Source organism: Petaurus breviceps, unplaced genomic scaffold (assembly GCF_028583685.1).
Source record: "Petaurus breviceps papuanus isolate PSGF00001 unplaced genomic scaffold, PetGlider_PUasm1.0 186, whole genome shotgun sequence".
In the NCBI taxonomy this organism is placed as follows: Eukaryota; Metazoa; Chordata; class Mammalia; order Diprotodontia; family Petauridae; genus Petaurus; species Petaurus breviceps.
The window spans coordinates 12,021,571-12,045,136 of NW_027185798.1; the positions used below are offsets into that span (position 1 = coordinate 12,021,571).

Sequence of the window (23,566 nt, forward strand, 5' to 3'; positions counted from 1 at the left end):
TCTCTCTCTCTCTCTCTCTCTCTCTCTCTCTCTCTCTCCCCCTGCCCCCCTCCTCTCCTTTCTGTCCATTCTCTCTCCCTCTCTTCCTCCCCCCTCTCTCCCTCTCTTCTTCACCCCTTTCTTTCAATCTCTTTCCCTCTTCCCTCTCTCTTTCTTCCACTTCTCCCTCTCTGTCTGTCTCTCTCTTTTTCTCTCTGTCTCTCTCCTCTCTCTGTCTCTGTCTCTGTCTTTCTGTATGTCTCTGTCTCTGTCTGTCTGTCTGTCTGTCTCTCTCCCTCTCTCCCTCCCTCCCTCCTCTCTCTATCCATCTCTCTCTTCCATTCTTCCATCTATCTGTCTAGGGCTAGAAATGACTACACAGGATATCTAAGATCTCAGATAGATGGCATGAAGGGCTGCAGACATTTAGTGACTTGCCCAGACAGCACACAGTCAGTGTCTTACATAGAATCTGAAACCAGTCCTTGGGCTTTAGCCTGAGGGCAAATGCTGTTCAGAAGGTTACTTGTGGCTGGTCTTATTAAGTCTCTGTAACCCATTGGTTTTAAGAGCTGCTCTATGAATGAATAGATGAGAGCTTTTGCTTGAGGGGGTCCTGTTTCTGGGCATTCACAATTCTGGGAATGATTTAGTGACCCTTTTGTATCTGGGGACTGATCGTGGCCTGGATTGTGTGGTGGTGGGGGAAAAATATCATAGCTGGTGATTTTTGGGAAGCTGCCTTAGGAGATGAGGGAGACAGAGCTGTGCTGTTCACGTGGACCAGTGTGCGATTTTACTTCCGCCAGCCAGGAGTCATTTCTTAAGTACCTACTGAGCATCAGGTACCATAGCAGGAGGTGGTCCGAGCAGGAGCCCAGGCAAGTTCCTGCCTTTACTCCTCCATCTTGGCTGCATCAGATACCACACTAGAGAATACGGAGGAACATGTGCTCTCAAAGAACTTGTGTTCTATATGGGAAGACAGTGAATCAAAAAGCATTTAGTAAGCACTGCTGTATACCAGAGAGTGTACCAGGGGCTGATGAGCCAACACCAGCAAAACCCAGTAGTCCTGACCTTCAGGGCACTTATTACACCTAGAGATAGTCAACCAGTGAACACGTAGTGAGCACCGGATGTGCCCAAGGAGCCGAGGCTGGGAAGACCAGTGTCCGGCACTTGTGTGCTCCCCCAGCCTCGCTGCTGACGCGTTGTAGGCACACACAGACCATTCATGCCGTGGCTCTTTGGCGCCTGCAATGATCCTGCATGTGCGTGCCTGACGGGAGACTCGCTCTTTCTGGAGATAATACTCTTTGTTTCTCTGGTGTCGAGCCATCCTTTCTGATATGCTCACCACGAAATGTATCTGCTCAAATTAACTTATCCCGGCAACACTGAGCATCTGAACCTTTCCTCCAGCAGGCTCAGCGGAAGTCAGGTATCAGAAAACTCGCTAATTAGTTTTTGGTGGAAATCCATCCAGTATTCACCCAGGTATTTATTCAGCGCGGCTGTAATGTCTGCAGGCATCTGGAAATCCAAACTTTGGAGGCAGTAACATCGTTCAAGTTTGTATTTTACTGGCAAAAAGGCATTTGAACTTGCGCTCTGTGGGCTTTTTCAGTTTTCATTTGTTATGCTTGTTAATGGAGGCATGAACTAGGATTTTATTTTGAAAATGTGATTTGAAGTGAAAACATTTTTACTAAATACTAAAGAATTCAAAAGCCTCATTTGGGGGAGAGGGTCTTCAGAGGGTTCAGATTCCCAATTTTCTCATTAGACAGTTGTAGGATTGTGCATGGTGGTTCCATAAAGCATTAGTTGTTTTCACCTGGACCACCATTTAAATTCCTGTTTTCCCTCGGACTGAACCTTTGGCCAAACCAACAGAGGTAATAATGAAACGGCAGAAAAAACAGAGGCTAATGTGTAGAAGTGATCCAGAGAGCCTCTTTCCATCTCATTAAATGGCTAAATGTGCCCATTTCCTGTGAGGGTGAGACGGCCTTTGTCTTCCCTTTTGAAAAAGATGTTTTCAGCCCTTATTCGCGTGGCTGTCCTTTTATTACGATTCCACTCTCTTCTGGATTAAAATCCTCTTTTGTAACAAAGATGCACAGCCAAGAAGGCCTTTTTGCTTGGCATGAAAACATATGCCTCCTTCTGTGCGGTGGTCCACTACCTCAAAGGGGTGAGGAGGCATGTTCCGCGATGAAGTCAGGGTTGGTCTGCCTTTCCTTTGTACCTCCAGGGCTTAGCACATGGTAAGCAATTAATAAAGTCTTGTTAATGGATTGCCCCATCACGCATTGATCGCATTCTGGTATATTTTCTTTGTCTTGCTTATATTATTTTGGTCTTTGGATTGACTCTTCTCTTGATTTGCTTAACTTTGATCTGAATCAGCTTTTTTATTTAAATCATTTTTGTAGGTCTTCTCAAGTATATTTTATAATTACTAAGTTTCTCTGAATTCTCACTGTTTGCTTCTAATGGCTTAGTGATATTCTGGTAGGTCAGCTAGGTGGCACAGTGGCTACAGTGTCAGGAAGCCCCAAGTTCAAATCCTGCCTCACACATTTATTAGCTGTTTGACCCTGGCCAAGTCAGTTAACCTTGTTTTCCTCAGTTTCCTCATCTGGCGAGGAACCTGGCATACACTTCAGTATCTTTGCCAAGAAAACCTGTAAAGGGGGTCATGGAGAGTTGAACATGACTGAAAAATGACTACTCTATATTTTATGAATATACACAGTTTATGACTAGGGCCTTCTTTGGTGACATGCATAGGCCTATAGTTTTTGTATATTTTCAACTCTTTTTTTCTGACTTTGACCCCCTGAGGCGTTCATGACTAGGAATGGTATTCCTGGGTCACAGCCTAGTGATTTTTCTAGTATCATTCCAAACTCTTTTCTAGAATTGCTGAACCAATTTTCAGCTCCCGCAGCAATGTATCAGTGTGCCTTTCTTAAAATTGTATTTCCTTGTTTGCTTTCATACCTCTTTCATGTTCTTCCATCTCATTTATTTCTTCCCACGTGCAGAAATGCTGGGACATCTGCCCTGTGGGTAGTTTCAGGATCCCCCCGGATGACCCATGCCCATTCATAGAAACATAGCTCTAGAGGAAGAAGGAATCTCCCCAACCATTCACATTGAAACCTGTCTTTTACACATGGGGAAACTGAGGCTTAGGGAGGGGAAATTTAGGATAACTCTAGAGATAGAAGATAAGTCATACACCCTCTAATCCCACACCTTTTTTCTTTTACCTATGAGGAGACTGAAGCTTAGTAAAATAAGTAATAATATAACAATAAAAATAAATAGGGATCCTTTCTCATGGGCTAGGGTGTTATAGCCCCAGTGATGGATGAAACAAAGGGAAGAGGTCGTTCCTTACCAAGACAGCCCTGGTGGCATGCCAACCCAATGGGTGCTCTCTCAATCCTCCAGAGGCCAGAAGAATGCCCGTTTCCTTGTCTAGGACATCCTAGAAATGTCCATTATTCCTCTAATCTCACCTGCACGGTTTTCCTCCCCTCCCTGCCCCTGGTCCCCTTGCCTGATGCAATGTCCTCTGCCCCCAACCAGCTCTCGGCTTCCAGGGATAAACCTGGCCCATGCCCTGTGTTCTAATCCCTCTTCTCCGTGCTCACGGGGGGCTTGACGCCTCTTCCTAGGAGCCCAGACGTGACAGGTGATGCGAGGGAGCCAGCCGGGAGCTGGGGGGAGAGGCTGCCGGCTTCCAGGGGCATTGGTGGGGGAAGCGGAGCAGATGGGTTTGATTGTCGCTTGCTGGGTGATTCCGGGAAGGGCTGATGGTGCTGGTGACAAGCGATTTACAACGTGCTATTTACAGTTGGGGTTTGCAGTCTTTCACTGACATCAGAGTACTCTTTAGCAGCTGCCGTCATTATTCCTTTCCATGAGCTGCTAATTGAAAAGGAAATGGTGGGTGGGCTTGGAGAAGGAGCCAGCACTCCTGCCTGGATGTGTCCAATGGAACAATGGAGCTCTGGTTTCCCAACTGCTGGTGCGTGGGTTCTCTTTGGCCAGGGTGTTCGGGCAGGGGAAGAGCCAAGGGGGGCCAGGGCTGTCTGTCTGTCCTTTATTCTATCTGGCCCTTTATTATCAGTTGGTGCTTTAAGACAGGAAGGGACCTCTGAGTCCACTTAATCCAACCCCTCCATTTGATAGATGAGGGAACTGAGGCAGTCAAGGTTAAGTGACTTGCCCAGGGTCACCCAGCTAGTAAATGTCTGAGGCCTGTCTCTAGGCCTGGCACTCTATCCATTGTGCCGTCTACCTGCCTCAGAAATGTCTGCCATGTTGCTGTTAGTATTTCACTCATACAGAGCATTTCTCACATGACGTGACTTGGATACTGAAGGCATTCTGTGAGGATGGGGTCAGGTGTCCAGTGAGTGTCTGAGAGTGGGGATGATGGCCCAGATTGGCTGGACTCTATACTTAGCTCTCTCCCTAATCACAGGAGCTGGACTTTCACCAGATTTGTAAGTAGAAACTTGGTGTTTGAGTGATTTATTTGTCTTGGCTCTCCTGAGCTGGCCCTGGCAGCAGTGATGATGTGTTCGCCGAGCTCCCAGCCCTCACCTGGGAGTGGGCGCGTGTGTGGGTTTCTTTGATTGTTTATTTCCATAATGGCCTTGCAACATTAGATATTGTGCCTAACAACTAATGCTCTCTCCTTTAGAAGGGCTGTTATCTCCCTCTTTTTAATTAAAAATGAAAAAGGGCACAATATTGCCACATCTCCTCTCTGACTTTCCCTCGGATGTTTTGGGAAATAGAAATGACTCCAAACAGAACTGTTTTATATGCATGGGGTGACTTGAGCTGCTGTTTGCTTCTAGGTAGACTCCACACTTAGGACGGACACACACAGACATACACACACACACACGGACAGACACATACACACATGCACACACATAGACACACATGCGTGCATGTGCGCTCACATACACAAGACACACACAGCCTTTCACTGCACTTAATCTCTGTCCCTAAGCCTAAGGCCCACTTTCCCTAAGGAACCCAACCATTTGAGTGCCTCCCAGGCTCTGCTGGTCCCTAATGAGGCTTAATTGTACTTACTGGGCTGAAGGAGGATCTGGGTGTCCTGGACCATGTGTGGAAGCAGTTTCTTCATCATCTGCATGGGTTTCCTTGCACAGGAAACCTTCCATTCCATTCCTGGAGGGTCTCTTTTCACCTTTATGTGTTTACATGGCTCACCCTTCCCTCTTAAACCCCCCCACCCAGGATTGGAATCATTGGAAGTTCCCTGCCATTCTGCCTCTGTGTGGTGGCCTGCAGCGGATCAGCCTCTGGTCCTTCTTCCCACCCCCCCACCCCCTGCACCTGCTCCTTGTTCTGTGAGAGCCTCCGTCATCCATCTCCAAATAAGATCATGCGGACGGAGCTGGACAGGCCCTAATTGCCAATGATGGTTCTGAGGGACTTTCATTCGGCTGTAATTAGGTTTGGAAGCAATCAGCTGCCCTCATTGGGATTGGAACAAACATCGCAGAGGATATAGGCCACAGTAATCTAGTCCTTTCATAGTATACGAAGAGAGGGAGGGAAACGACATTTCATTAGCAAAAGCCGTGACAAATTCTAACACCTTGACAACATATCTTGTGTGAAATTCATCCGCTTCATCATGCTGCCTTATGAACCCCACGCTGTTCCATAAGTGGGCTGGGCTTGTCTCTGTTCCTCGAGGGTCTCTGGTTCTCAGACAAGTTGGCTTGACCTTAAATATTTGTTCTAAACAGTTCTATGCATTTGGACGTTAAATCAGAAATGTGTCACGCATTGCACATGTCTGCTATTTGTACCGTGACCTGAACATTGAGTATCTGAGGGAGCTCATTGGATCTCAGATGTTCAAGATACCATTTTATCCTGCTGAGGTCATAGGATCCCCAAAGCCCATCTTTTCTAACTCCCTCATTTTATAGCAACCTTAGGGGTCAACTAGTCCAAACCCTTCCCCCCACCTTTTTTTTTAACACAGGAAACTGAGTTTCAGAGAGGTCACAGGAACATGGATCTGCAGCTGAAAAGGCCCTTAGGGACCACCTAATCAAATACCCTCCTTTTACAAGGGCTTAGAAATCATCTAGTCCCGTTCCCTAATTTTAAAGACAAGGAAAGTGAGACCCAGGCCAGTCATAGGGTCATAGTTGTAGAAATCATTGATTTTCCCTTTGTTTCCAGATTCAGCCCTCTTGGCCCGTTAGTGCCCTGTCTCCTGTATTAAAGGCTAAGTATTTTCATCCCTTCTTTGCCCTGTGCCATCTTCCCCATTCTCTCTTCTTCCTCCTGGTACCTGTACAAACTCGTGTTCAGACCCTCAGGGTCTTTCTTCATGGATCTTTTTCTATGCTTTAATAATTGCTGAACAGCCGAGCGATTTGATAGAAATGCGTTGACTTCTTCAGTTTTGAGGGATCCAGCCCAGGGCAGTACCCCTCGCCACTCTTCAGTGGCATTTATTTTAATGTTCTTTTGAATTGAAATGAGTTAAAATCCGTTAGGTGATGGTTGGAGGTGGATAGTAGATAGAGATGTGATAGAGAGAAAGACCTTACTTAGAATCACACCTCAGCTGCTTAATAGATGTGTGCCCTTGGATGAGTCCCTTGAGCTCTCTGACTCACGGTCTATATCTCAAAAATGGCAGGGTTAAACTCGTCTCAGAAGACTCTCCTTTGAGCTTAAAATCTAGGCTCCTATGAATTTCTGCCTTTTGTTTAGTAACAATTAGAAAAAAAAGGTGTTTCATGAAAGAGACCTCTTTCCTTTGTGTAATGAAGTAGGACCAAATACTGAAAAAATGGGAGGTGGGCTGGAAAATCGGGCATCGGTAACTTGCTGAGTTTTGACCCAGGCAGCGCCCGAGTCTTACTAGGGTGGCTGTGGGCTTTAGAAATGGCTTTTGTTTCCCCTGAGGCTTAGAACAAAATGATCTACAGAACGCTGGCTAATAAAATGACCCCACCTTATGAATGAGACTTTTAATAAACATTGCAGGGGAACAGATGGCTACCTGTTTGTTGCCTTGAGTGGTCATGGAAAGGAAGACAGAACAGGGTGCAAGGCCCTGCTTCTCTGATGGCGGAGCTTAGGACGTTCAGGGCCATGTTTGCAGCCAGTTAAACAGAGATGATAAGGGGAACTAGGCTGTCCCAATCGATGGTGACCTCACACTTATTCAAAGGCTGATTTTTTTTTTCCAACAATGGGTTTTCCTGGCCTCTCATTCTATTCTGCTGTTTTGAATTAAAACCCTCCGAAAAGGTAGAAGCAGCATAGAGTAACTGCTGTGTCCTCCCCCGGCCCCCACTTTTTCTAGAGATGCGATGTGCAGTCCATGTACTTGGACCACCCTCTGGAGTTTTCAGAGGGAGGCCCCCTGTCAACAGGAGCCCTTTCCTTCTACCCCCAAACCCATCATCTAGTGCCCGCTCTAAAGGCAAATTATTTTGTGTGTATATGTGTGTATGCATATATACACACACATAACATACATGTACATACACACACACTGATGTCTGTGTGTAAGAATTCTATCTTCCTGATATGATGTAACTTTCTTGAGTGAGGATTGTTTTCTTTTTGACCGTATCTCCAGCCCCTGCCATGGTACCTTGCAAATGGTGGATACTTTATTTATTTACATTGAATTGAATTCAAGAAATTATACTTTTAGGATGGCTTTGCCAAAGGGATATCATTTTATCAGCTCACACACCCTGAAGTGTGAGTTCATAAAATTTCCAACATGACCTTGGGTAAATCACTTCTTAACTCTGGACTTTAGTTTCCTTATCTAGAAAGAAAAAAAAAGTTGGAAGGGGGTTACTGAAATGTTGCTGAAGTCAGCATGTTTGCAATCTGTTTTGGTCCTAGTGAACAGATGATACACTTTCCTCCTCTTGGTGGACGGGTAGGGGACTACGGATGCGGAATGTTGACTATACAGATTGAGCTTTTTGATTTTGCAGTTAGATTTAATTCTTTCTCTTTGTTGAGGAGAGAGACAGAGAGATGGCAATAGACGACAGAGAGAGAGCCAGAGAGAGAGAGAGAACCAGAGAGAGACAGAGAGACAGGGACAGAGAGACAGGGAAAAGAAGAGTGAGACATCAGTCAAAGGAACTGGAAAAACTTTAAAAACCCAAGGGAGCTGAACTTTGGTGCTCCTTTCTGTTCTGACTCAGGACCGGTTCATATTCCCCAGGTCACAAAGGACAGCACTGATTGAGAACACTCCAGCTTTGACCTTCTTTTCGCGAGAGAAGGTAGAAATCCAAGGTGCTTAAAGGCTATGTATGACTTCGTGATCCCCACAGCATGACACAGATGCGAAATGTTCTTGTATGTGCAGTGGCCCAGTGGGTAGAGTACTGGGCCTGGAGTCTGGAAGACCTGAGTTCAAATCCAGCCCCAGGCACTTACTGGCTGTGTGACCCTGGGCTTGTCATTTAGCCCTATTTGCCTCAGTTCCTCATCTGTAAAATGACAAACCAGTCCAGTATCTTGGCCAGGAAAACCTCGAATGGGATCATGGAAAGCAGGCAATTTTTTGGCCTTTAAGGCTGTCAAAGTGCCCTACAGATGGTGTCTCATTTGATCATCTCAAAAGCTGTGTTTTTTAGGTGCTGTTATTATTGTTCTTGTTTCACAGAGCCATGAAGTGACTTACCCAGGTTTACACATCTAGTTAATGTGTGTGTCAGGACTTGAACTCTGCTCTTCCATATTACACTAAAATAAAAACAAAAAAAAAACCACATAAATGGTTGCCATGGATTGAGAGCTTTAAGGCTTACACCTCTGTTTTATGTATTATTTCATTTGATCCTCACAAGAACCCCAGGAGGGTAGAACTATATGTGTTAATATTTTTATTTTATGGATTAGGACAGGCAGGCTCAGAGAGGTTGTGTCACTTGGCAAGGGTCCAGAGGGCAAATTTGAACACAGGACTTCAAGATGCAAAGGCTTGGTTTGGAGCAGTGCAGAGAACTTTCTAAATCCATCAGCCATCAAATATTCAAGTGCCTCTTGTAAATAAGTGCTTTGGGGACCTCCCAGGAGCTTCATTTATATGAGGATACATCTTTCCTTCTCAGACCTAGGCCAGTAACTTAAGGCTCATTTGTAGGAGGCTGTGGATGGAGGAAACATTGGCTTGGACACTTTGAGACTTGATGTGACCCAGTCCTTCTGGGCACCTTAGGGGAATCATTCAGCTTCTCTACTTCCCAATTTCTTCATCTAGAAACCCAAAGATGATCAGTTTAGAACTAAGAGGGACTGTGGAAACCATCCAGGCCAACACCCTCATTTACAAATGTCCCCTCCCCTTGAGGAGACAAGTGACTTGTCCAAAGTCACATTTCAGTCGGAATTTGAACCCAGGCCTTTGTGACTCCAAGTCAAGAACTCTGTCCACTGTGCCGGGATGAAGGGGTTGGGAGAGATAGTATAGACAAATTAAGTTATATTTCCAATGAATAGGTTACCAGTCTGTGAACCTCAGAGCCCGGGAAGGAATTGTTGCAAGCCATCTCTGCTTCCGTATATGAAATTTCTAGTAATTGCTTGTCATTTTGTTTAAAAAGAATTGGACTTTGAAAAAGGCCAGAGGACCACTGGGTAAGGTCTTCTCTAAATGATGATTGCCTTTTTGTTTTCTAACCATTCCTGTTCTCCATTTCTTCACATTGACATGGAACCATCTCCAGTTTAGAATTCATCTTTCCCCTAGCATCTCTTTGCGGTGGTAATTAGCTGGTGCCCTTCTGCCTACTGAAGGCCGAGCCTCTTAGGTCCTGCCTCCAAACGTTTGCCCAGTCCATTGTCTGTGCTTGGAATGCCGTCCCTATTCACCTTTCCTTTTTAGAATCCTTTAAAAACACCCCTCTCCTACAGGAAGCCTTCCAGGATTCCCCCAGCCATCTGGGTACTCTCCCAGCCCCCAACTTACTTTGTTTTTTCCCCGATTCTAGGTTGTATATTTGCATTCTGCGTTTTTCCAAGTAGAATGTGAATAGGGACTGGTTTTTTTTTTAAATTCTATTACCTGATAATTTAAGAACTTAGTACCTCTTGTCTTTGTGGGTCCCCTCTCACCCTCACAGGGCCTGGCAGCTTATAAAGGATCATGCAGCAATGCTTACTCTTGGACTGTCCGGATAGGAGGTGATTGTTGATTAATAGATTGTTAAGCGTGATTTGCCTTGGGTCTAGACACATAGTAGGCCTTGAATAAAAGGTTTGAGGATCAGTTACCAAGCACATTGGATCTTTGTCTTCTCAGCACTCTGAACAGCTCCGGGGTTTAGAAAATGTTTCTGGAATTGACTTGGAGTGTATTGAATTGAAATCTGTGCTCTCCTGGTCCCTCTTGTTTGACCTATGAAGTCATTTTTCAAAGAGCGAGCCTTAAGGAAACAAAAATCAGATCAGAAGCCGTGCTGCATCTGGAATTCGTCTGACCCGATCAAAGCCTGTAAGAAAATGAGTCATCCAAAATGCAGACGTGCTCTGATTTGGTCAGGGTTGGTTCTGCTTTGGTGCAGGTGAGGGGGCGCCTTCGTGGGGTGCTTCTGCTTGGGTCCGCTGTTCACCCCATTAGAATCTGGGGCGGCTTGTCCTGGGGGTCATGGGCTTGCTGCTTTCACTTTGGCGATGAACTTCGGGGCCAGGATCTCTGAGGGATGGTGGGCCTTCTGATCAGTGACCGACCTCTTTGATTATCTGATCCACTCCTTCAGGGCTTTTGTTGCTATGACTCTCTGTGACCCCATTTGGGGTTTTCTTGGGAAAGGTATGGGAGGGGTTTGCCATTTCTTTCTCCAGATCATTTTACAGATAAGGAAACTGAGGCAAACAGGGTGAATTGACTTGTCCAGGGACACACAGTGTCTGGGGCTGGATCAGAACTCAGGTCTTCCTGACTCTAGGACCAGCAAGCTGCCCCCATCCTTTGGGTTATAGAAGAGGAAACTTGAGGCAGAGATATTACATGGTTTGTCTAAAGCATTCGATGGAAGGAGAAAATCACACCCTGGGGCCAGAAGGGGCCTCAGGAGGGATATTAGTCTTACTCCCTCATTTTGCAGGTGAGACAACTGAGGCCTGGAGAGATGCATTAGCCTATCCGTGATCATACACACGTAGGAGCTCGGGTCTTCTGAGGACAGCTTCAAGGATCCTTTGCTCTCTCATCCTGCCTCCCACCTACAACAGATTCAGAACCAAACCACAGCATGTTTTTATGGGTTGTTTGGGAGCAGGAAAGCCTTTTGTCATATAGTTATAAATGCGATCCTATTCCCTGGTCAGTTTATAAAGTCTATTTAGCCTATAATTGAGTGTAACAATTGAACTACTAAGAGTTGGAGTTAAAAATTTTCAGACCCAGAATTTTTTTTTTGTGGGAGGAGGAAAGAAGGAAAGGGAAACACCCCCTCCTCACCCACTTTTTCCCAGAGGCTTGCTAGGCCCGAGGACATGCTTTCAGATTGATGGTCTGCTTTTGAGACCTTCTACTTCTTAGACCTCAGTGAGAGATCAGAATGAACTTTATTTGAGAAATGGGTTTAAAATCTCAATGAATTTTAACCCTGTGAGAGCTTGCTATGTATAGTGTGCCTCTTTTGGGGTTAGGTAGACATTAGTATAAAGTCCAGACTCTGACCCATAAGGACTGTGTGTCCCAGGGTGGGTCATTTTACTTTTTGGTGACTCTGGCACTCTTAAGACGGGGCGGGGGGGTGGCTGATCTGGACCAGTGAAGGAATTTCCATGCTGAGAATCCCCTCCCCTTTGAGATTCTAGGTTGAAACCAAAAAACCAAGACTCAACCTTAATGAGATGACTTAGCCCAGCACCAGCCCAACACAAAGGAAGCAAGAAATGGATAGTTTCTGGGCCTTGTTCTTGAACTACAATTCTCATTAGAATTAATAATGAAATGATAAATTATAATTTTGACATAAAGTTCTTACCAACTTATATAAGCAGTCTGTTAAGTGGCCACTAAAGGACTAAAAGGTTTATTTAAAGAAAATGGACGGGCGTATTTGTGCTGACTTTCTGCTTGTTCTCACCCACTCAAGCCTCTGCCCTCTACTTAGCTTTCAAATTGATTTTTCTAAAGTCTAGGTCTCCTTGTGTCCCCTCCCTGTCCAGTGAGCACAGAGAGCTCCCTAATGCCCAAGATCAACTAAAAACCTTCTCTTTGGCTTCTAAAGTCCTTCTTCCCTGTCTTCTAACACCCTACTTTCTTCTCCTTGCCGTTCACTTGTTTCAGTCCTGTCCAGCTCTTTGTGACCCCATTTGGGGTTTTCTTGGCAAAGATACTGGAATGGTTTGTCATTTTTGCCAGCTCATTTGACACATGAGGAAACTGAGGCAGGAAGGGTTAAGTGACTTGTTCAGGGTCATACAGCTAGTGTGTCAAGTCTTTCTGATTTCAAGGCCAGTGGGCTGTGCATTGTGGTGATAATGGTGCTGGCCTCCTTCCTAGCTGTTACTCAGACAAGACTGTGCCTTTTCACTGGCCGTCCCCCGTCCTGGGATTCTCAGATCCCTTGGTGTCCTTCAGGTCTCCAGGTAGGACCTCACCTTCTACAGGAAGCCTTTCCCCATCCCCCTTCCTCCCATGGCCTTTCCCTTGGGATTATCTCCAATTCACCCGTTGATGATATCTCAGTTGATGATATCTCCAGTTCACCCATCTCCTCCATTAGACTGCAAGCTTCTGGAAGGGAGAGGGTCTTCTTTTGGTGGTGGTGGAAGGGAGTTCTTTGTATTCACAGTGCTGCCTGGTGCATAGTCAGAACTTTATAAATGTTTGTGGATTGAAAAGGCTTCATCTGATTACCCAGGCCCAGTTACCCGAGATTCTGTCTTGGTCAATAAATAGTCAGTCTGGGACATAATGGGATGGAGAGCCAGAAGGGACCTCTGAGGCCTAGCAGTGAACACTCAATAAATAAATGGTGGTTGGTTGGTTTTCAGATGATGTTCAGAGTCTTGCCAAACCGAGGTCATACAAGTCCTAAGTGAGAGATTTGGAATTTGAATGTGGGTCTTCCCACTCCAGATCCAGTCGTCTGCTGACTGTGGGTCACAACCAAGCCAGACTTTGGTCTCCAGTTTGCAGAGGGCTCAAGATGTAACTTGTTTCCCAAAGCGTCTCAAAAAAGGAATTCCGGGCTCAGCTGGATCCAGTTAACTCCCACATCCCAAACAAGTTTGGATTCTGCCTCTGCTTCTGACCCCAGCAGCAGGGACATTTCTAAAGCTCACCTTACACTTACTGTCTCCACATGTGAGTGACAGTCCCCGGACTGAGAAGCAGCTGGGTGGTTCAGTGAATAGAGTACTGGACCTGGAGTCCAGAAGGCCTGAGTTCAAATCCAACTTCAGACACTAACTGTTTGTCCCTGGGTAGGACATTCAGCCTCTGACTGCCTCAGTTTCCTCATCTGTAAAGTAGAAATAATAACAGAACCTGCTTCCCAGGACAAACTGAGATAATATTTGTAAGACACTTTGCAAGCCTTCAAAGTACTTTATTAATGCTTTCTGTTCCTATCATCATGATTAAATGCTGCCTAGATGGTTAGTATACTGTCTTGTTTTTGGTCTCTAGTCCCTAGCTATGGGAGATGTTCTTTTATCTGAAGTGATCCTTTTAATAAAAATAAACCACACTAGTTCAAATAAGTTGCCTTATTTTAGAGGATGCTTTTTACCTGGCACAGTGAAGTGGACCTGGAGGCAGGAAGAGCTGAGTTAAAATCTGGCCTCAGATACATATTAGTTGTATGACCCTGGGCAAGTCACTTAACCTCTGTTTGCCTCTGTTTGCCTTAATAATCCACTGGAGAAGAAAATGGCCAATCACTCCAATATCTTTGCCAAGAAAACTCTACGGAAAGTCATGGTCTATGGGGTCACAAAGAGTTGGACATGACCTGAATGATTGAACAGTAATAGCAGTTTATGACTTGGGCAACTTTTATCAAAATAAAAGTAGTGGTTATTTGGGGATTTTACAATTAATATTAATTAAATTAAATAATCAATGTGAATTAAATTAATATTAATATTCTAACCTCATTGTATATCGCTCCATTTCTTCTGCAAGGCTTTGTGGAGGGAAGGGGGAAAAGACTCCTGAATGAAAGACTGAGTTTACCCTCTTAACTGATGTTACTGGTTCATAAAGCTGTTCTGAGATATACAAGACTTAGCTATCTGACCCTTTCTTCCTATAAGAACAAAGAAGTGAAGAATCTACTGGGCCAAGCATGGTTCTCCCTCTTGCTTCATGACTGGTGAAGGGACCCCTTATGGTATGTGCTGAGCTTCTCAGAGCCCATCAGATTGAAGATTGAGAGCTACAAGGGAGCCTTGTGACTATCTCATCCCCCCCACTCATTTGACAGATGACACAGGTCCAGAGAGAAGTGTTGTGCCTAAGGTTATAGAGATGTCTCAAGTGGGAGAGCTGGGATTTGAACCCAGGCCCTTGGACTCCAAATCTAGTGCTTCTTTTGAAAGCACGGTGGTTTGTTTTGGGCAGCACATCTGAGAGGGACTTTGGCAGTGTCTAGAAGGGTTGCTTGTATGTAGTTATAACCACCAAGCGTGGACCCAAGTTGATATATGGAAATGCTCCTCCCTCCATTCTTTGCAGAGGCGGGGGACAGACTGTGGGCAGGGGATGCGGCTCGTGTGATATTGAAGTTTTTAGCTGAGCTGCTGCTTTTTCCTCTGTCTCTTTGTTACAAGGGGCGGCTTTCTGGGATAAGAGAGAAGACGATTATTTTTGTAACTGACAGCGATTTCAGAAACAAAGACACCCACAAAAACATAAGTGAAAAAATGACAAGCATCGAGTGGTGAGGCACGAGGCACGAGGCACCACGGCGGCCCCGTGGACGAAGCGCGAGCTCGAGTCAGGATTCTGGGTTCCAGTCCTGCCTCGCACTCGTGTGATCCTCCCCGAGGCCGTTGGTCTCATTCTGCCTCAGTTTCCTTAATCTGAAGTGGGAATCCTGGTAGCACTCATTTCATAGGGTGTTTGGGAGGTTAAACGAACAGTGCTTTGCAAACCTTAAAGGGATGCATAAATCGTTGTTATCATCATCAACATCACTGTTATTGTTGTTATTTGAAGGAACTGGGCATGTTTCTCTTGGAGAAGATGATAATTTTTTCTTCAAATCCTTGGCAGACTGCCATATGGGTGAGGGAATAGATTTTTTTCTGTTTGGCCCCAGGACTCATGGGTAGAGGTCGTAAAGGAACAAATTTAGAATTAATGTCAGCCCCTATTTCCCAACAATTAGGACTCACTCATAGTGAGCCTTGAGCAGAGGGCCTGAGACCATGCGTTGTGAAGGCTGTATGTAGGGAGATGGCTTTCTTGGGCAGGGGTCTGACTAGGAATCCAACATGGCGCCTTGGAAAGAGACCTGGGCTGTGTGTCAGAGGAGCCAGGGCTCTGTTCCAGCTTTCTTTACTACTTGTGCTGATCTTGGACAAGCCTTTCCATTTCCCTGGGCCTCAGTTTCCTTTGCTGAAAAATTCATTGACTTTTGGGAGTCCTTTGGGCTGTAAGATCTATCTAAGATTGATCTCAGATATTTCTGTGACCTCTGAGTTTATTATAGAGAATTCTTATTAGACATCAGAGTATGTGTGTGTGTGAGAGAGACAGAGACAGAGAGTGTCAGTGAGAATTTATTAAGCACCTACTATGTGACAGACCCTGTGCTAAACATGGGGAATACAAGAAAGGGACTCACAGTGGAATGGAAGAGATGCCATGTGTTCCCTATCTCTGGTCCCCAGCCCTCCACTCCTCACCCCCTTCTTCATAACGACGTGGCCTTGTGTTAGATCATCTCTATGCTCCCAACTTTCTCTGAGACCAGCTCCCTTTCACCTCTCCAGGCCTCAGTTTATCTCATTTCCCTGCTCATTTTAGAGAGAAGGAGAGTCTGCCCAGAGGGCCTAATGCTTAGGGTCGGACGCCTCAGAGACAGGATCTGAACCCAGGTCCTCTTACTTCGCAGCTAATGTTCTTCTGTGTATTTTAGGTGCTTTTGGCATTTCTTTTCCCCAATAGTAGGATAACACATATTGCTGTTTTGGCTTTTGCAGTGTTCTCGATGAACTCAGGTAATAAATCGTCAGGACATTTTTTTTTCACTCTGGGAAGTCTCTGCTTTGTTGGAAGGCCCTGCTCTGCTATTGTTATCTTACGCATGTGGCTATTGATTGGGCTCTTGTAGATAGTGGTGAGAGCATTGTTTTGGAAAACATTCCTATACAGTAGACTCCCCCTTGTTATTTTCAGCCAGTGATGAAAGCCTTTTGCTGATACAGAATGCAGGCCCGTGAGACCTGTGTGTTAGACGTGGGCTATCCTGGTCCACAGCAATTTGTGGCTTGTCGTTTTTAGAGCTTTCCAACTGAAATCATAAAAATCTATTTCCTTTGACTAACTCGTGGAGGAGGGGCTTAATGGAATCGTATCCAGTGTACAGATGTTCAGCCACTAACTTTTCTGAACCAGACTGCGCCTCTAGCGCACCACATAGTCAGGGGCTTAGTATGTATATGCATTTTTTAATTTCTTATAGTAAGCTTTGGGTTTTGATGATTAATTTATATAAGAAACTATCCACTTCTTTTTAGAAGCTGACTCCCATACCTACTCAGTCCATTATGATTAAGGCCAGCCTTTCTTCTTGGACCCCTTATAACTAGAGACATTTGTGGCATAGTGGGTCCAGAGCTGGTGTCTGAATCAAGACCAGGGTTCAACGACTCGCTCTGACTGTGTGACCTTGGTCAGGTCACTTACCCTTGAAGAGCCCCAGGCAGGTCCCTGAGAGCAAGCTGTAAGGCATGTGTGTGTGTGTGTGTTGATATTGGGAGAAGCGATTCCTTCACCAGGAGTGAGGGACTCTTTATGCCGCTGAAATTATAGGCCTAGTCTCCCCCCGCCCAAAAGAATAGAGTCCTTGATTCCAGGTGCCCCTTTCTGACTCTTTTCCCAAATCCTCCTGTCATGTGTTTTCAGAGGTTGCTGGCAGATGTTTAACAACCAGCTTTCTGGGGAAAAAATAAATCTATGTACAACATCCATTGAAGTTTAATAAGCATTATTAACATTCTCTCCATCACTTGCTGAAGTCTAGGCAGTCAACAAAACAATAAATCTAGCCTTGAGGGGAATGCCTTTTTGCATTTCCAAGGTGTAAAAGCTCACTTTGAACATTTAACATTCGCTCACTTTGAACATTTAACAATCAACTCCTTGGTTCTCCAGATGTCTCTAGCATGTGACTGTTGTAAGTTACTTTGTATGGTTCCATCTGTACCTTGTATCTCTCTCTCTTTTTTTTGAAGGGCAATTGGGGTTAAGTGACTTGCCCAAGGTCACACGGCTAGTTTTATGTGTAAGTGTCTGAGGCCGGATTTGAACTCAGGTCCTCCTGACTCCAGGGCTGGTGCCACCTAGCCACCTCCCATACCTTGTATCAATTTGTCAGTGTGTGCATGTTGTCTTTCTGCCTGGCAGAATGTAAAAACCTGGAAGACTGAGACATGGTCTCTAGAAGCTTGACCTTTCACATCCAGGACTCTAGAAATATGTATGTGGTCAATGGAATGCAGTTGAAGTCACTTCCATGCAGCGGATCCCATGACCTCTTCTCAATCCTTTCCTCGTTTAGTACCTGAGTCGCTATTGAGTATCTATTTTTATGCCTGGTTACTGGGGAATGGGATGGGCTGGAAGCGGGGCACCTGTGCCATGGTTCCTTAGTCTTTTCATGGTTTTTATTTTGGTTTCCCTCAATTACTTTTATGTTTCAGTCTCTCTTTTTAGATTGATGCCCTTATAAACAACCAAACCAGCAGCCCTCTCCCTTCCTCCACACTTGGTGATCCTGGCAGGAAGGAATTAAAGACAGCGCCCATGCCTGTGGGCCCCCAGTCAGCAGTGAAGGGGGGGAGTCTGCTGACCTCTCTCCAGAGCCAAGCTCGGTCATTATAATGATGCTGCGTTCACTGGGTTTTGTTTCATGCTCAATTACTTTTCACAGGACTCCACTCTGAGGGGAAACTTTTTTTTTTGCTTGCGTGCTTAGAAAACCTGTCAGTGGATTAGAAATGCTGATCCAGCAGAACTCGAGAACAAAAAGAAAACAACCCATTCTTTAAAGGCCCCCTTAAAACAAAAAATCCTTGAACGGTAGGTATGTTTTGAGTCCTCCCTGTTGGCTCGGAGGGTGGTGCTTGTTCTTTTAAAGGGTTTTTGTCCCAGCCGTGTGTGTGTGTGTGTGTGTGTGTGTGTGTGTGTGTGTGATTGTATACTTAGGATCCCCCCCCCCAACCAAGGCCTTCCATGCACTCCCACCTCCCAGGGCCGCTCTCTGGGCTCTGTTATTCTGGATTGTTTATAGGCAGCTTTCTTAGGAGAACTCATCTTAGCGTGACTTGTTTTTACTTAACTTTTCAGTTTCCTTGGATCTGCTTTCTTCCTTTTTTTAAGGAAACGTGTAAAGTGTGAACGTTTCTTCTGGGCACAGAGGGCATGATTCTGAAGGGAGGATGTGGAATGACTGCCCGCAGACATGGCGATAGCTTTGTTTTGTCAGCCAGAGCTGATCTTTGGACAGAGCACAGGTAGCACCTTATAATTAGAGAGAGTGGAAACAAAGCCACAAACACAACCCAAGCCTTACATGTGTATTTAGGGGGAAGGGAGCGGGGAGATGCTGGAAATGCAGGCAACAGACATTTCTCTGATGGGGGGGGGTCTCCATTCTCGGGCATGTTGATCCTTGGTCCTCTGGGTCTGAAAGAGTCTGAGCTCCTCAGAGGAGGCCCCTCTGCTTGTTAAGAACTTGCTGACGAGGTTAATTAGTCAGCAAGTGTTTATTAAGAGGCTCCTGTGTGCCAGGCCTTGCACCAGCCACTGGGGAGACATATACAAGTGAATGAAGTAGGCCCTCCTGGAAGGGAGCCCATGACGGTATTGAAACTATTGATAGTTTAATTCTGGCCACCGATAAATCAGCAGTCTGTAAGTTTACTTCCAGTATCTGCAGCCTTTGGGGGGAGAGAGGTGTGTATGTGTGTGTATGTGTATGTGTATGTGTGCACGTGTGTATGAATGTATAGGTTTGTGTATATGTGTGTTGTGTATGAACACCTGTTTTGTGTGTATGTTTGTTCTGTGTTGCATATGTGTGTGCATGTGCATATATGTGTTTTCGTTCCGTTGTTTAGTCATGTTCGACTCTTCGTGACCCTATGAACTTCACTGTCTATGTATGTTTCTCCATTTCCTTCTCCTGTGTGTGTACACATATATACATATGTGTATGTATGTGTATATAATAAGTATATACACACACATATATAATGCATGCATACATACATAAATACATTTATATGTAATGTGTATGCATATATACCTGCATTCATATATCCATAGTTTCTATAAGCAGTGAATGAAATAGTTCTTAATCATAAGGAGCCTGTGTCTTTACTGAAGTTATTCATGTTTTAATTTTGGGCACCTATGAATTAATCAGTGGTCCAGGGGTCTCTGAGTTTACTTCCAGTAACTGTGGGCACTGGGATAAACATATTCAGTGAATGAAATGGTCCTTTCTCAAGAGGAGCCTGTTAGTGAAACTGCCCATGGCTCAGTCCTTGCCACCTCTCAGAGTCCAGTGTTCTCTCGGTCCCCTTGCCTGCCCCTCCCCCTGCGTCTGGAGCTCGGCTTGCCTTTCCCCTCTGCCCTGTGAGATGGATGGGCACCATGCCCACCATCTGCCCTGCCTCTGTGCCCGGCAGCATCACCAGATCCCCCTGGGCCTTGCCACCGTCTTCACCAGGAAAGTGCCTTCGTATGCTCGGGCCTTCGATCCTTGATCCTTTCCCTTCACCCAGAAGCTGGGCTTTCTTTTATGGGGCTTCTCCAGTTGAGAGCCCGGGCTTTTGGAGAGCAGAGACCATCTCCTGTTTTCTGTTGGTGTTTCAGGAGCTGGGGACTGTAAACCCTTGAGAAATGCTTCTTTTCTCTGAGTCACTCTCACACTCGTTGTTTTACTTCATCAACAAGCGTTTTCATATCAGGAATGAGGGGCCGGCACTTTTCTGAGCACCATGCTGCAGAATCCAAAGGGAGATGTTCCTTCTGTGCTCATTCCTCTCACCCTGCTGCTGTCTGACCCAAGACTCTGAGGCTGCTCCTTTTTACTTGTTGTGGAAAACCAAGATTCCTCAGCCTGGAATTTAAGGCCCTTAAGGACCAGTCACCTTCTCTTTCCAGTTTAATCTCCCACTCCACCTCTCCACAGGGGCCACATTCACTACTGACCGTCCTTATGTTGTCAGCACTTTCCTGCCTTCATCCCTTCACCCTCATCCAGCCCAAGCCATCTCCTTCAGAAACTCTCATTTTTCAGGGCCACAGTCAGATGCCACCTCCTTCACGCAGCCTTCCTTGATTTCTCCCTCCTTCATTCCCCCACCCCCAACAATCACTTTTCCATCTTAAGCCTCTCTTTGTACTCTTTATTTTCCCCTGCGTTATGCCCCCTTCTTCCTGCTATACTGTAAATCCCACATGGGCAAGGCCCACTCTTGTTTTCTGTCTTAGGGTCTTCAGAGCACATTGAGTCAAGCCCCTTCATTTAAAAATAGGTAAACTAAGGCCCAGAGTGGGGGAATGACTTGTTCTGGGTCCCAGGGCTAATAAGCATCTTGGGTGAGAATCGAACTCTGGTCTTAACTCTAAACCCTGTGCTCTGTCTAGCGCACTAAGCTGTCTCAGCTCTTTGTATATCCTAGGCTGGTCTCAATGAAAGAACGAGTAAATGAATGCCATTGCCCTGCAGTCAGCATTAATGTTGGTTGAAAGCCTTATTGAGTATTTTTACATAAGTGTTTTCCCGGTGCAGGTGCCCTTTTGTTTTAATTTTCAATAAAATGAAGACTGCTAGCAGGTCAGGTTAGAACACTTATTTTCTTTGTGTGACCTTGAATTGGTTTTATCTTTTATTTGTAGGAAAAACGCTTCTTTCTCTGCTCGTTTCCTCTTCTTCCTGTCTACCGCTCTAGACAGATACTTGCAGCAGGGATACTGTCTAGGCTCTGCCTTAATTGGTCTAAACAACAGCCCCAGGCTTGGGGATGTCCATGAGTCCCCCATGTTGGAGGCACATTGGTGAATATTCTGCACGCACTTTCTTCCTCTTCATTTCCTTTTTTTGTTCTCCTTTCTTTCTTGAAGGAGCAGAGGAAGCTAGCAGTGGTGTTACAGGTCTCTCTCGGGATTTAAGAAACAGGCAGAAAAGAAATTAGGAGAATGGATTTCATTTCTGAGTACTCCTGACTTTGATCCCACAAGTGTTTGGATTTTCTGAAGGAGAATATAGCTTGATGACTTGGGGAAAAAAAGAAAAAAAAAAAGATTAACTATGCTAACACTCTCCCCAAGGCACGCACTGTGCGAGGAGATCGAGAATTGTTTTCCTCATTAGAACGAGCTTTTGTTACTGTGCTCAGGAGCTTGCTGGGGCGAGGAATCTAGACTGTGGCGCGGGGCCAGAAAGGTGGGGGTTTGTCCAGTGCAGAGGGAAGCATGTTTGGGGATTGCCAGCTCTTCTCTCAACTCTCCCTTGTTTGACATGAGTAGGTCTCACCTACGTCTCATTTAGCTCCGGTGGTCTTATTCTTCCAGGCATGGTAAAAGAAAATCAGTGAAGGCAAGCGAATTTTTTGAGGGATTCTCTCCTTGGATTTCCTAGAGGGTACAGGGTTCTTCATAGTACGAGTTCCATGAATATTTGGTAATTGAGTGGCTTTCTGATGCAATGAGCACAGTTTTATAATGGTGATTAACACTGGTTTAGAAATTGTCAGGGGAATCATTTCCTCCTTCAGTGTGGGACATTTTGCGAGGTGCCTGGACTTGTTAGTGTCATAGGACTCAGGTTCAACTAGAATACCTCCCTGGGGATTTTTAATGAGTGTCTGGATGGTGTTGGAGCATTCCCTCATCACCCTGATAGTCCTGACTGTGTTTCTGGGGGTAAACACTTGCTGATTGAACGAGTGAGTGAATAAATATCTTTGTCTTCCTTCCTAACTTTCCTCTGTCGCTCTTTTTTGTTCATAGTGACCAAAAAAAAATATAGGGGGTGAAGGGAGAAAGAAAGGTGAAATAGAGAACCACAGATATTAGAAAAGGGGGGAAGAGAGAACAATTAACTGACTGGCCCCCAGGTCAGTCAGTGAAGTGTTCCGCCACGTTCAGAAGGGAGAATCTGAGCATCAGACTCCAGGAAACAAGGCAGAGAAGGCTACGGAGGCTACTCTGGGCCCTGAGATTGTGTGGCCGGACACCATCAGCCCTTACTCCCCTGTGCTTTAGTCCCATGTAAGTGTCTCCATCTCTGGCCGTGTGGTGGCCTGTCCCAACGACATGAGTACCTCCCGTTGTCTGATTCTCCTTCCCCAACGTGACATCATTGATCGATACTGGAGGCCAGTTAATTGCTTTTTGCTTTTCCCTCCCCCTCCACCCCTCATCCTAATAATTTCTGTTCTCTGTTTCATCTTCTCCATGTGCATCCCCTCTTCTGTTTCCTAGAACTGTCTTTCAGGTGTTGATCACAGGTCGTGTTCTTAACTCTGCCCAAGAGTGAAAGCAGCAGGCCTTGCCATGTGAATTACACCGTGGAGATTATATGGCCATCGTCCATTTGAACCAAGCTAGCACCTTTGATCTCTAGTCCTGCAGTAGGAAGATGCAAGGTGGAGGGATGCTTAGAGACTTTTTTTTTTTAACATGTCTGATCTTTAGTTTCTCTTTGTTGAATATAAAAGCTAAATCCCACATACAACAGCTTGATTCTATATACTTTTAATTGATACTGTTTCTTCTCATTCATTCCTAATAATTGGTATGTTTTCCCTTTGAATCAGAATGATGGAAATATTTCTACATTTGTTGCATTGGTCATTTTCAGAATTCCTTTCCCACTACCCGTGTGTCAGCCTAGTCTGTGCATGAAGCCTGGGCAGTTGTGACCAGAACTGACACTGGTTCCTGTCTAGGTCCATAAGGTTGAAACTAGTCTAAAATGATTTGGACCGCTTAATTTAAGAACGCCAACAGCACTCAGATTTCAGGCAGCTCAGACAGGTTTTGGCAATCTCGCCCAGATTCCGGCTTGTACAGACAAGTTATAAAGCTATGTGGATTGGAGGTCTTGATTAGTTCAGCTCACTTCTGGCTGGTTGCAACAGGGGGTTAACTGGATCAAACAGAATCCAGGGATCCAGTAGGTTCCCCTAACTGACCAACTCCAATTGGTTGGGATTCATTTTAGCTGGTCCTGACCCGTTGTTCATATTGAACCAAACCAAATTTAGTCAGTTTGGGCAAATTCAAGATAAGTTTGAATTAGTTCCAAAG

The 23,566-nt window shown here is 45.3% G+C and overlaps 1 protein-coding gene and 1 long non-coding RNA gene across 7 annotated transcripts in view; one reads left to right on the forward strand and one right to left on the reverse strand.

Annotated features, from left to right (window-relative positions):
* Positions 1-9,527, reverse strand: part of LOC138162399 (uncharacterized) — a 20,044-nt gene extending 10,517 nt beyond the window's left edge. The window contains exon 1 of the long non-coding RNA XR_011168625.1: positions 5,113-9,527. This is a non-coding gene — a long non-coding RNA (uncharacterized lncRNA). The remainder of the gene's footprint in view (positions 1-5,112) is intronic.
* Positions 1-23,566, forward strand: part of AUTS2 (activator of transcription and developmental regulator AUTS2) — a 1,243,088-nt gene that overhangs the window by 308,440 nt on the left and 911,082 nt on the right. The gene's annotated exons all lie outside the window — the stretch shown is intronic.